Source organism: Salvelinus alpinus, chromosome 4, assembly GCF_045679555.1.
Source record: "Salvelinus alpinus chromosome 4, SLU_Salpinus.1, whole genome shotgun sequence".
Classification (NCBI taxonomy): Eukaryota; Metazoa; Chordata; class Actinopteri; order Salmoniformes; family Salmonidae; genus Salvelinus; species Salvelinus alpinus.
The window spans coordinates 46,336,085-46,350,081 of NC_092089.1; the positions used below are offsets into that span (position 1 = coordinate 46,336,085).

Sequence of the window (13,997 nt, forward strand, 5' to 3'; positions counted from 1 at the left end):
AATTGCCATACATTTACATTTACATTTAAGTCATTTAGCAGACGCTCTTATCCAGAGCGACTTACATAAAAGTTTAATGCTTTTCGACCTGTCCCCAAATTAATGTAATTGGTTCAGAGTTTGTTTTGATATTTTAACCTGTGTGTCGTGATCGCGTTTGGTGTAGGGGCACAAAATAAATGTATGCACGATGTCGCACGATGTCGCACGATGTCGCACTTGCGCAGCCGGTTTGGGTTCCGTGTTAGGCATGTTGAAAGGAGGCATGAGGACTGCACATGTGGCCTGGGCAAAAAATTGCAATGTCCGTACTGTGAGACGCCTAAGACAGCGCTACAGGGAGACAGGACGGAAAGCTGATCGTGTAACAACACCTGCACAGGATCGGTACATCCAAACATCACACCTGCGGGAAAGGTACAGGATGGCTGCCGAGTTACACCAGGAACGCACAATCCCTCCATCAGTGCTCAGACTGTAATAGGCTGAGAGAGGCTGGACTGAGGGCTTGTAGGCCTGTTGTAAGGTAGGTCCTCACCAGACATCACCGGCAACAACGCCTATGGGCACAAACCCACCGTCGCTGGACAAGACTGGCAAAAAGTGCTCTTCACTGACGAGTCGCAGTTTTGTCAAACCAGGGGTGATGGTCGGATTCGAGTTTATCGTCGAAGGAATGAGCGTTACACCGAGGCCTGTACTCTGGAGCGGGATCGATTTGGAGGTGGAGGGTTCGTCATGGTCTGGGGTGGTGTGTCACAGCATCATCGGATTGAGCTTGTTGTCATTGCAGGCAATCTCAACGCTGTGCGTTACAGGGAAGACATCCTCCTCCCTCATGTGGTACCCTTCCTGCAGGCTCATCCTGACATGACCCTCCAGCATGACAATGCCACCAGCCATACTGCTCGTTCTGTGCGTGATTTCCTGCAAGACAGGAATGTCAGTATTCTACCATGGCCAGCAAAGAGCCCGGATCTCAATCCCATTGAGCACGTCTGGGACCTGTTGGATCGGAGGATGAGGGCTAGGGCCATTCCCCCCAGAAATGTTCGGGAACTTGCAGGTGCCTTGGTGGAAGAGTGGGGTAACATCTCACAGCAAGAACTGGCAAATCTGGTGCAGTCCATGAGGAGGAGACGCACTGCAGTACTTAATGTAGCTGGTGGCCACACCAGATACTGACTGTTATTTTTGATTTTGATCCCCCTTTGTTCAGGGACACATTATTCTATTTCTGTTAGTCACATGTCTGTGGAACTTGTTCAGTTTATGTCTCAGTTGTTGAATCTTATTATGTTCATACAAATATTTACACATGTTACGTTTGCTGAAAATAAACGCAGTTGACAGTGAGAGGACGTTTCTTTATTTGCTGAGTTTATATCTGAGTCACCAACAGGCGTTGCAAGCTACAGCAGGACTTGATTGACAACAAGCATAACAAATGAAAGGGAGGGTAGTAAATACGGTGTCACTATTTGGCAAGCACTGTAATCCAATCCATAGGCCTAGTCAATTAGATTATAAACTGATGTAAATCACAAAGCATCTTCCAATCACATATTGATCTTAATAAATAGTGTGTTAGCCTACAAATGTTTATTTTATTATGTTATCATTCTATTGGTAAAGGCCATATTGTAGTTAATCCTATCCAAGGTGAGAACACATGGACATTGTAACAACATTATATGGCTATAGCCTAGTAAACAAAATGTAACAGTGATTGCGAATAAAGGATTGTAAAAGAGATAGGTGTCAATTGTTGTAAAATAATTTTACAATCAGATCAAATATTTTTCCCAGAAGGCCTTTTCATACAGGCCAATGTGTCAATCAGTAACCGTAGCCTATCCATTCATAGACGCTGGGACAACCCGACGTTGCCTTCAAAAATCGACCATATGGGGTTATGTGTCACGTTTTTTAATGACAAGGTCATTGTAGCAGAACTAACGCCACACTGCAATGACATAGAAAGGAAGAAAATAAGAGTTCGTCAATTCGTTTAGTTCTAAGCAAGATTCGTTCATCTTCAGGTTCACAGAGCGCAAGGTCATTTATCGCGTTCTACGCGTAATGAATAGGTCGCAGCCGTTTATGCCGCTTCTTTTAAAACTCAAAATAAACAGTCTACATATAGCCTATGTTAAACACATTCACTGATGCTCAACAGTGTGTGTAGCCTATACCTTATGGTTCAGGGTGAATATATCCAACCATCAAATCAAATGCAAGCTGTCCAGACTGGTGAAGGGGCGAGGCGAAGGTGAGAGTCATTGTGTAAATTAACGCCACTTAACCATAAACTAAACTATGGAAGAGTCTTCACCACTATACGTACACGTACTGTAGCCTATATTTAGCTAGGTTATGTCATGCTTGAGAAGAACTCAGTTTTCAATAGTAATAATGGCTAAGATGTGATAGCGCAGGGATGGAGCTGGGATGCAGGTTTACATTATTACGCACGAGACCACGGGACAAATTTGGTGGCTTTCGAAATGCTATTCGTTCTTTGGAGATATGTTGTTTTTGTTTTAAAAACAGATGTATATCACTTGTATTTTACTCACAGACGTCGACTTCTCCTCTGGCTCTTTCACTAACAGGCTATTAAGGGATGGGGTGGGGGTCATTTTCTATCGGTTGTGCGTTCTTGCTATCGCTCAAAATAACATCCGGAGCTCGCCGTGGACAGCCGTGGGAAACTATTGACTAGGCTATTTAACACAATTATTGCAATACTACCCTAAATGCTCTTGATAAACATCGAGTATGACGAAATAAGCGGGAAATAAATGTAACCAAGACTTATAATCGTCCTTACCTTTGGTAGAAAAGGTTGGCGTTTTTCCACTTGACCTTAACTGTATTTATCTCTTAAGGTTGTCACCGTGTTCAAAAAAATATAAAGGTGTTAAATCCGGTCTATGAAAATTGTTCTGTGGTCACCTACCCAGTTTAGAATACAACCTAACCCTGTTATGTGCACAAGGCTGACGTGGTACGACAGCGCTACCCTACCACACAGCATCCTTCTTGGAGCATCCCCCTCCTCTCGAGCATCCCCCTCCTCTCGAGCATCCATCCCTCTCCTCTCGCGTACCCCATTCTCTTCAGAGAGGGGGTTCCTCTTTTGCTTCAGTGTGGACGTTAGAATGTCAATGGAGCCGTATGCTGTTTGTGACGTGGCATTCATTAATTCTTCCAACCACGGAAGCATTTGAAGACATATTATGATATAAGGTATCTTAAGGGTTTTTTCGTTTTTATAGACGCTATAGATTTCTTCCCAAACTGATATGGATTCGACTTAGATTTTCGCCATACTCACCACATTGTTGGTGCAATGATCTGTGCACGAGATGTCTCTGCCTACACGTACTGCAGCTCGTGGCTATAATTGGCCATGAAAATGATACTGTTTGATATTCATTTGGATGACTCAAGTGTTGTTCTGAATTAAAGCAGCACTGGCTTGAATTTAAATGTGTAAATCTTGTGTAGAACTGTACTTTTAGGTATTTATTTTGGGTATCATCTTGAATACCCATTAGGCTATCAGTATCAACTTTAAATTAATACATGTGCAATAAAAGACTGATAAATCATTTGGGAGAAGTAAAATGTGTAACATATTTTCAGGAAAGTTATTGCTGTAAATTAATCTGTTAAACTGAGATGGAGAAACCTTACCACTGTCTGTGCAAACCATAAATTGTAACACCAAGATAGACTAACATACACTACCAAACTGTACACTGCACCATACGTCTAACCCTGATAGGCCTACCTATTGCCATGCCAACTGCAAACCCTCTCCATCATGATCTCATCAGACCAGATGAGTCCCTGGCCTTTAGCTTCAGGCCTTACTATAGTTGCCAGCCACAGTCTATTTCAGAGATGGCCAGCTGCCATTTGGACAGGTCCTACAGGCTGGTATTTATTGACCACAACAGTCCTACTACTATCTTTACCCCAATCTCTGCCCTGATTACACATTAGATTAGCCTATACCCTTTAATTCACAAAAAGTGAGAAGAGTGATTGATTGAAGCTGTCAAAATGACAGGTCACATGACCATGATGTGGATGGGAACAGGACATCAGGACATCCCATAGTACTCCTAACTAGAGGTCGACCGATTTTGATTTTTCAACCGTTCCGTATTAGCTTCAGGCCTTACTATAGTCAGGTCACTTGACCATGATGTGGATGGGAACAGGACATCAGGACAACCTTCAATGTTATGTCATAATTAAGTAAAATTCTGGCAAATTAGTTCGCAATGAGCCAGGCGGCCCAAACTGTTGCATATACCCTGACTGCGTGCAATGAACGCAAGAGAAGTGACACAATTTCACCTGGTTAATATTGCCTGCTAACCTGGATTTCTTTTAGCTAAATATGCAGGTTTGAAAATATATAGTTCTGTGTATTGATTTTAAGAAAGGCATTGATGTTTATGGTTAGGTATACGTTGGAGCAACGACAGTCCTTTTTCGCGAATGCGCACTGCATCGATTATATGCAACGCAGAACACGCTAGATAAACTAGTAATATCAGCAACCATGTGTAGTTATAACTAGTGATTATGATTGATTGATTGATTGTTTTTTATAAGATAAGTTTAATGCTAGCTAGCACCTCGTGAGGCAGGTGGTTAGAGCGTTGGACTAGTTAACCGTAAGGTTGCAAGATTGAATCCCTGAGCTGACAAGGTAAATATCTGTCGTTCTGCCCCTGAACAAGGCAGTTAACCCACCATTCCTAGGCCGTCATTGAAAATAAGAAAGTGTTCTTATCTGACTTGCCTAGTTAAAAAAAGGTGTAAAAATATATATATATAAATCGGCCCTAATTAATCGGCCATTCCAATTAATCGGTCGACCTCTACTCCTAACCTCTGATGCTCTGCACTCAGTCCCAGTGGGATGCTCAGTGCATGCCTGGCATTATGTTAGAATAGCTATATGGCTTCTCTTACACTCTTCCCCCCACCCTGGCTGACATATGTGAGGAGTACAGTGGAACGCATCACTGTCTTCCAATCATTTCCAGCACGGTTTGTTGGTGAGAGATCTGATTGGTCGGGGTCAAAAGTCGACAGATTAAAGCTGCCTTGTTATTTAATCAGCATTGATGTGAGAGGTCTGCATTAGAGTTCCAAGTGACTTCTCACTCGTAGCACGATCCAACTTGGAAAGCATACTTGAAAAGCATACAATTAAGGTCAGAACAGAAGTCAGGAATGGAACTCTCAGGGTGCTGTGATACCATCCCAGAATTCATTAGGGAGGCCATGCTGGTTTTAAGGAAACACATTAAAAGATTTTTGGGGAAGTTGTGGTGCCTATTGCTACAGTAAACAAAACATGTTTCTATAAGGTCTTTATATTTTCATGTTGTGAAATTGCATGTTAACAATACTGTAATGAAAAGTGACCAAAATCGTATTTCCTTTATTATCTATAATACTTTAACTAAATTCATATTAATATAATACTATAATCACTGTATCACTGCAGCCACACACAACCCTGAGTAAAATGATAATCCCATATTGCAGTAGGTGCTTACAATGCCATACTGTATCTCACCTAGACATCATTTCCACAGATGGTCCAGACTCCAGTGGAGGGAGGAGGAGCAACACCTATCCATGCATCACCCTCAGAGGAACCAGAGGAACAGCTGCACAAATTGCCCCTAAACCAGTCAGCAGATGGCTGGTGTGAGATCCACATAACTGACAGAAAAGATTACAATCTTAACAAACAAATGTGCTTGAAAGTAAACACTGCCCAGACTAGCTAGCATTTCATGTGGCCTACAATATAATGATCTTCATTGCTATTTGAAGCTATTTGACTATTATTTGCCTGTTATTACATTTAATTTAGAAAAATATAGGACTGCATTATATCTTTGTACAATAACAAAAGTGAGCCTAGCCAGTGCTGGTTTGCCAAGAACACCTAATTTAATTACAAAGAGATCCAATTTCCTGAGCACAATAGTGGCATCATGGGCCAATATTACGATGCATTTCCTTCCCTGCCTTATAATTTCATACTTTATGATAAAAATATAACACAAATAATAGAATACTTGCATTGGAACCACTCTTTTTTTCAAACGTAAAGTTAAAACCATTGACTGACTATATAACTAAAAACGTATTGATTGTAGCCCATAGCTGACGTTAAAACTCAGTGGGACAGTAAGTCTAGTCAAAGAATGCTCAGGTATGTATCGCCACCATGTGGCTACCTTGTGAAGTTATGCCTTCATGTAGCGATTGCCGCATCCTAATAACCCGATATTCCACATGAACACATGCACATGGCCCATAAAGAGAAAAACCCTATGCGCGTTTGGAGTCAGAGCATTAAATTAACGTATTGCTATATGTCGAAACGCTAAGTGTAACCTATAGACTTTCCATGTATGATAATAAATAACGTAAACGTCAATATCAACTGTTTTAATCGTTTTGGTCAAATCCAGTCTACGTCGTGTGCGCTTTTAATCTATCCTGATTACTCCAGCTGCTCTACTTCGTATTCAGTTCTGTTCGCGTGCCGTGAATACCTGGTGTCAATGTAACCTACTGTAGTTAGAGGAACAATCGAAAGCAATTGCCATTGTAACGTTATTCATTTTCTCTCGACTGGAACTGGTACAACGATACTGTTTTGTTATGCATTTTGTATTTGCCTAATTTCCATATTTAGATAGGGTGGTTTTAAAGACAACAGAGAGTGTAACATATGAAATAAGACCGACGCATAGAGGATGTGCCCCAGAAACCAGGTCGATGAAATATTGGCACTACCATGAGAGGAAACGGTATGGACCTTTTATGGAGAATCTTTGCGGCTCTGAGCTTCGATTGTTTTAAGGATTCGGCGTCTTCACAGAGGTGAGTGTGAGAAAATTCCATCAATTTTTCCCACGTGCAATGACCATAATTGTTTAATATTGTATGATATCCCACAGTTTTTATGCCATTCTATATTACACTGAACAAAAATGTGAACGCAACATGCAACAATTTCAAAGATTTTACTGTTTTACAATTCATATAAGGATATCAGTCAATTTAAATAAATTATTTATGTCCTAATCTATGGATTTCACGACTGGAAATACAGATATGCATCTGTTGTGCACAGATACCTTAAAAAAGGTAGGAGCGTGGATCAGAACCAGTCAGTATCTGGTGTGACCATCCACACATCTCCATTTGATCAGGCTGTTTGTTGATTGTGAAATGTTGACCCACTCCTCTTCAATGGCTGTGCGAAGTTGCTGGATATTGGTCGGAACTGGAACACGCTGTCATACGTCGATCCAGAGCATCCCAAACGTGCTCAATGGGTGTCATGTTTGGTTAGTATGCTGAGCCATGGAAAAACTGGGAAATTTTCAGCTTCCAGGAATTGTGTACAGATCCCTGCGACATGGGGCCATACATTATCATGGTGAAACATGAGGTGATGGTGGCGGATGAATGGTACGACAATGGGCCTCAGGATCTAATCAAGGTATCTTTGTATAATTCAAATTGCCATCTATCAAATTCAATTGCGTTCGTTGTCCGTAGCTTATGCCTGCCCATACCATAAACCTACCGCCACCATGGAGCACTCTGTTCCCAACATTGATATCAGCAAACCGCTTGCCCACACAATGCCATACACGCTGTCTGCCATCTTCCCGGTACACTTGAAACCGGGATTTATCCGTGAAGAACACACTTCTCCAGCATGCCAGTGGCCATCGACGGTAAGCATTTGCCCACTAAAGTCGCTTACGATATCAAACTGCAGTCAGATCAAGACCCTGGTGAGGACAACGAGCATGTAGATGAGCTTCCCTGAGACAGTTTCTGACAGTTTGTGGATAAATTCTTCGGTTGTGCAAACCCACAGTTTCATCAGCTTTCTGGTTGGCTGGTCTCAGACGATCCCGCAGGTGAATAAGCCAGATGTGGAGGTCCTGGGCTGGCGTGGTTACAAGTGGTCTGCGGTTGTGAGGCCGGTTGGACGTAATGCCAAAGGCCAAATTCTAAAACGACGTTGGATGTGGCTTATGGTAGAGAAATTAACATTCTGGTGGACATTCCTGCAGTCAGCATGCCAATTGCATGCTCCCTCAACTTGAGACATCTGTGGCATTGAGTTGTGTGACAAAACTGCACATTTTAGTGGCCTTTTGTCCCCAGCACAAGGTGCATCTGTGTAATGATCATGCTGTTTAATTGGCTCCTTGATATGCCACACCTGTCAGGTGGATGGATTATCTTGGCAAAGGATAAATGCTCACTAACAGGGATCTAAACAAAGTTGTGCACAAAATTGGAGAGAAATAAACTTTTTGTGCATATGGAATATTTCTGGGATCTTTTATTTCAGCTCATGAAACATGGGACCAACACTTTACATGTTGCGTTTTACATTTTGTTTGGTATATTATGGAGTCAGAGCCGAAGTGTCAATATCACAGTAAATAATATTTCATTTCAGTTTTAAGACTAGATTAATAGCATATGGGATAATCTATTTGATCCCCCCTCTATAAGCGTTTGTAAAATGTAACAATATATTTGCTATGAAGAAATAATCCATCCTTTAATTGTTATGACAAAAGGTTTGTGAAGCAAAAAGGTTTGCCTCCATTCTCCAGCATTGTCTTCATGAGACAAATTATGAAGGGATGAAATAATGTGTTACATGACCACAAATGTCACGTTCGCTGGAATAAATGTCGGACCAAGGCGCAGCGGATGTTGAGTTCCACATTATTTATTAGAAAGTGAAACTAAGCAAAGACAAAAACAAATAAACAATAAACTAACCGTGACTACAGAGATGCTACGTGCACTAACTCAAAACAATATCCCATAAACACAGGTGGAAAAACAGCTACTTAAATATGATCCCCAATTAGAGACAACGATTACCAGCTGCCTCTAATTGGGAATCATACAAATCCCCAACATAGAAAATAAACTAGAACACCACATAGAAATAAATCAACTAGATCACCCCCTGTCACGCCCTAACCCACTTCACCATAGAGAACGAATGGCTCTCTATGGTCAGGGCGTGACAACAAATGTAGCCAGAAATGCATCTGACTTTGTTGGAAACCCTTTGTTTAACCAAAGCATATCATACACTATATATCTTACTGAAAATGCAATGATATCTGCATGTATGATATGTTTTCTATTCAAGGTTGCTGAATGATAGTTTCTGTACTTATATGATTCTATTACATACCATTTTGCCCCACCACATTTGTTTGGACTAAATTCATTTTAAAGATTCTCAAGAGTACTATACACCCCCCCATACAATTGCAATTCAGCAAACACCTTGTCACGCCTATACCTGCTCCCTCAGGCGCTCGACATCACCGGTCTACTAACCACCGGTCCTAGCAATCCACATTGTGCAAACCTGCTCCCCATCGTTAAGCACACCTGGACTTCATCACCACCCTGATTACTTTCCCTTCATATAGCCCTCAGTAAGCCTCAGTCATCTGGCAGTATTGGTTTTGGTCACGTTCAGTACACGTATCCTGTTTTGTATTTTCTTCATGTTTATTATTATTAAACTCGCCTTCTGCACCTGCTCCCTGACTCCCTGCGTATACGTTACTCACCTCTTACCCAGAGTCGAACCCCTAACTTCTCATCCCCTCTGTAGGTCTTCAGGCAAGCTGAGCTCCAGTCAGGCAGGTAGTCTGGAAAGCAGCTCCCTAACTGGCTCGCTCTCCCTGGGGCCAGACCTGCCTCACTGCCAGTGCTGCATCTCCTACGAAGCCCGCCTGAAACGCCTGTCCTGCGGCCATCTCTACTGTGACCCCTGCACAGACCAGATCGTCAACCTGGCCTTCGAGGACATCGAGGGCCTCTCTGATTACCCCTGCCCCATGTGCAAGTCCCTCCGCAAGCTAGGGGACCTGGGCCCCCCCTCTTATGTGTACCTGGGGACCCCCTCCTTTGGGCCATGTGGGAACCTGAAGCAACAGGTGGCTAAAGAGCATGGGAGCAGGTGGGGGTAAAACTGAGGCAGTTTATACTGTACATCAAGGGGTGTGGGTAAAAAAAAAACATGTTGTCCCCTCTCCAGATTAAATACTGTAGGAACCATTTTGTCTTTTCAGTTATGTCTTTAGTGTTTTGATTTGAATATTTGAATGCACTGCCTTACACTGAGATTGTGATCTGGTAACATGTGGTGGGAAGTGGCTCAGTGTTTCTTCTTTGTGTAATATGGTGGTGGAAGTGAAACTAATGGAAGTGCATAACATTACAGATAATGTCCATTGGTGTGCCATAACATGAGTGGATATTGCAGGGTGATTAAGCCAGAGCTAAGATAAATATTAGATGTTTGTGTCAGACAGTTCTTTACATTTATGTGTACTGATTATTATTACTAGACATTTGCACCTTATTTTATATTTTGAGTGTACTTACAGCTTATGCCATGCTACTTTTAAAGTGTTCAATATCATATTGTAAATATTTATTTTGCTAAAAAATAAAGTTTGTGAATTGTATTACTCTGTCTGAAGACTTGAATGATTGCAGCACATCATCATCTGGGGTCCACGGCATGAAAAATGTGTCTTCCAGAGCTTCCTGTCCTCCATTGTGATCTCTGGCCTGACTCTTCTGCAGAACGGAATATGTTCCGGGATTCATCCGATGGCATTGAGGAGTATACTACCACATCCGTGACCGGGCCTTCATTAATAAGTGCATCAATGACGTTCCCCACAGTGACTGTACGCACATATCACAACCAGAAGCCATGGATTACAGGCAACATCCGCACTGAGCTAAAGGCTAGAGCTGCCGCTTTCAAGGAGCGGGAGACTAATCCAGGCGCTTATAAGAAATCCTGCTACACCCTCCAATGAACTATCAAACAGGGAAAGCTTTAATACAGGACTAAGATCGAATCCTACTACACTGGCTTTGACACTCGTTGGATGTGGCAGGGCTTGCAAACTATTACGGATTACGAAGGGAACCCCAGCCGTGACCTGACGTGAGGATACCAGATGAGCTAAATGCCTTCTATACTCGCCTTTAGGCAAGCAACAATGAACCATGCATGAGAGCACCAGCTGTTCCAGACGACTGTGTGATCCATAGGTGATGTAAGACCTTTTTTAAACAGGTTATAATTGACAGATTACCAGGACACATACTCAGAACATGTGCATTTCCAATCTCTCCCTGACTCAGTCTGTAATACATGTTTCAAGCAGACCACCAAAGTCCCTGTGCCCAAGAACGCAAAGGTAACCTGCCTAAATGACTACCGCCTCGTAGCACTCACATCTGTAGCCATGAAATGTTTTGAAAGGCTGATCATGGCTCACATCAACATCATCCTCCCGGAAACCCTGGACCGACTCCAATTCGCATACTGCCCCAACAGATCCACAGATGATGCAATCTCTATTGCACTCCACAATGCTCTTGACAAAAGGATCACCTACGTGAGAATGCTGTTCATTGACTACAGCTCAGCGTTAAACACCTGCGCTGCAGGCATCTTATGTGACCCAGGATTCACAGCTGTAAAGAAGTGTAGTGATACAGACTGCTTGATAGACAGCAACTTTGGTGTGGAGGTGGAGATCCCTGTTTTGGAAGACCCTGAGTCTGAGTTTCCTGAAGGCAGTTGATGCTTTATCCTATTTTGAATTTTGAGGTCGATCCTGCAGTCCTCCGAGAGGATGCTGCCCAAGTATTTGAAAGATGGGACTATTGCCAGTGATTTTTGTTCAATGGTGAAGACAGGCATGGTGGGTGGAGGGCTAGATCTCCATTGATAGACCACCTCTGTCTTGATGGTGTTGATATACCGTCTCATCCTGCTGTAGACCCTCACAGCCACTACAAGGACAGACTGAAGGTCTTCCAGAGTGTGGCCACGAGCACAGTCATCAGCATACTGCAGCTCAAGAACCCACGCCGTCAAAACCTTGGTGGTTGCTTGGAGCTTCCTGACGTTGAATAGGTTTTCATCCAGCCCGAAGTCCACTGCAAACCCGCTGCTGTCCTCAAGCTCCTTATGGAGAAGCTGGGTGACACATATGAGGAAGATGTTAAAGAGTACATGTGCCAGCACACACCCCTGCCTCCCACCGATGCTTACTCCAAAGGTCACTCCTATGGCCACCCGAGCCATCATCCCATCATGGAACTGGCAAAGGATGTTGACAAATTTATCTGGACAGCCAAATTTGAGTAGAATGCCCCATAGTAGTTCCCTGTTCAGTGTCGAAGGCCTTGGAGAGGTTGACAAAGGCAATGAAAAGGTCCTGATGTTGTTCACAGCACTTCTCCTGGAGATGCCGTGCGGTGAATATCATGCCGACTGTACTCCTGTTCTTTCTGAAGCTGCATTGTGACACTGTTGTTTACCAGCCTGTGTAAAATGACCTTGGCCAGGACCTTGCCGGCAACAGCCAGAAGGGATATCCCCCAGCTGTTGCCGCAGATGGATTTGTCACCCTTGTTCTTATAGATGGTGCAATGTTGGCATCCCGCCACTGTTGGGGGACGATCTCCCGGTCCCAAACCTCAGTGATGTACTGGTGGAGCCCTCTGGTGCAGAAGTAACCTCCCTTCTTAAGTAGCTCTGCCGGGATGCTGTCAGCACCAGGAGCCGTGTTGTTCTCGAGGGAACGGATAGCTGATAACACCTCTTGGAAGGTTGGCGAATGGTTGAGGTCTTGACTGGGTGGATGGACAGGGAGTTCTTCCAGGATGGAGTGGTCAGTAGGAGAGTGTTGATTGAGTAGTGCTAAAAAGTGGTCAGCCCACCATCAGGATATGGTTTTGGTCCTTCAAGAGATTCAGACCATCAGCTGTTTTCAGGGGGGTGATGGAGCGACATCTAGGGCCAAAGATAGAAATTGTGCATGTTGTTTTTGTCTGCATAAATTTGGATTTCCTGTGCCTTATTCATCCACCATTCGTTCTGCAGAGCACACAAAGTTGTTTGCACTTCCTTGCGCGACACATTTTAACCTTTATTTAACTAGGCAATTCAGTTAAGAAAAATTATTATTTACAATGACGGCCTACCCCGGCCAAACCCTCCCCTAACCCGGGCCACACTGGGCCAATTTTGCACCGCCCTATAGGGTTGTGATACAGCCCGGGATCGAACCAGGGTCTGTAGTGACGCCTCTAGCATGCCAATGGTGGAGGGTAGCAGATGTGTGGCTGTTGAGAGTAGCCCTGTGCGCTTTGCGCACATTGTCCAGTGGGGTCGTGATGGTGTCAGTTCTCATCGAACCAGTCCTGATGTTTCCTACCTCTGTAGCCAATGGAGTGGGCCTCTGCCTGATAGAGCACTGAGATAATAGATGCCCACTTCTGGTCCATGGGGTCCTCTGCGATCAGAAGAGGCTAAGTCTCCCTCAGCCTTTTAGCGAGAGGGCGAAGGAACTAGTCCCTTACTGCAGCTTTCTCAAGCCGAGTACAGTGCAGAGGCCTCTTACTGGACTTCTGCAGACGTTGGGTGGACGTATTCTCACCTGGAGTTTAGCCAGTATCATACAGTGATCTGTCCAGCATTCAGCACCTGTAACAGTTTTGCTTCCGTCCCTCTCCTCGCCCCTACCTGGGCTCAAACCAGGGACCCTCTGCACACATCAACAACTGCCTCCCACGAAGCATCGTTACCCATCGCTCCACAAAAGCCACAGCCCTTGCAGAGCAAGGGGAACAACTACTTTGTCTCAGAGCGAGGGAGGTCACCGATTGAAACGCTATTAGCGCGCATCCCGCTAACTAGCTAGCCATTTCACACCGGTTACACACCCCTCATAGTATGTCTCAGCAGGACGTCATTCGAGTCAGAATGTCTCACTATGACGTAGTCGATCAGGTGCCAGTGTTTGGAGCGTGCGTGCATCCATGATGTTTTATTTGTTCTT

General features: G+C 43.7%; 1 protein-coding gene across 1 annotated transcript in view; it reads right to left on the reverse strand.

The window, feature by feature from the left end:
- The window catches only part of LOC139573739 (synaptic vesicle glycoprotein 2A-like), a 55,005-nt gene extending 51,871 nt beyond the window's left edge, over positions 1-3,134 (reverse strand). Inside the window, exon 1 of the mRNA XM_071397540.1 lies at positions 2,834-3,134. The gene's annotated coding sequence lies outside the window, so the exon portion shown is untranslated. The remainder of the gene's footprint in view (positions 1-2,833) is intronic.
- Between the last annotated feature and the right edge of the window lie 10,863 nt (positions 3,135-13,997).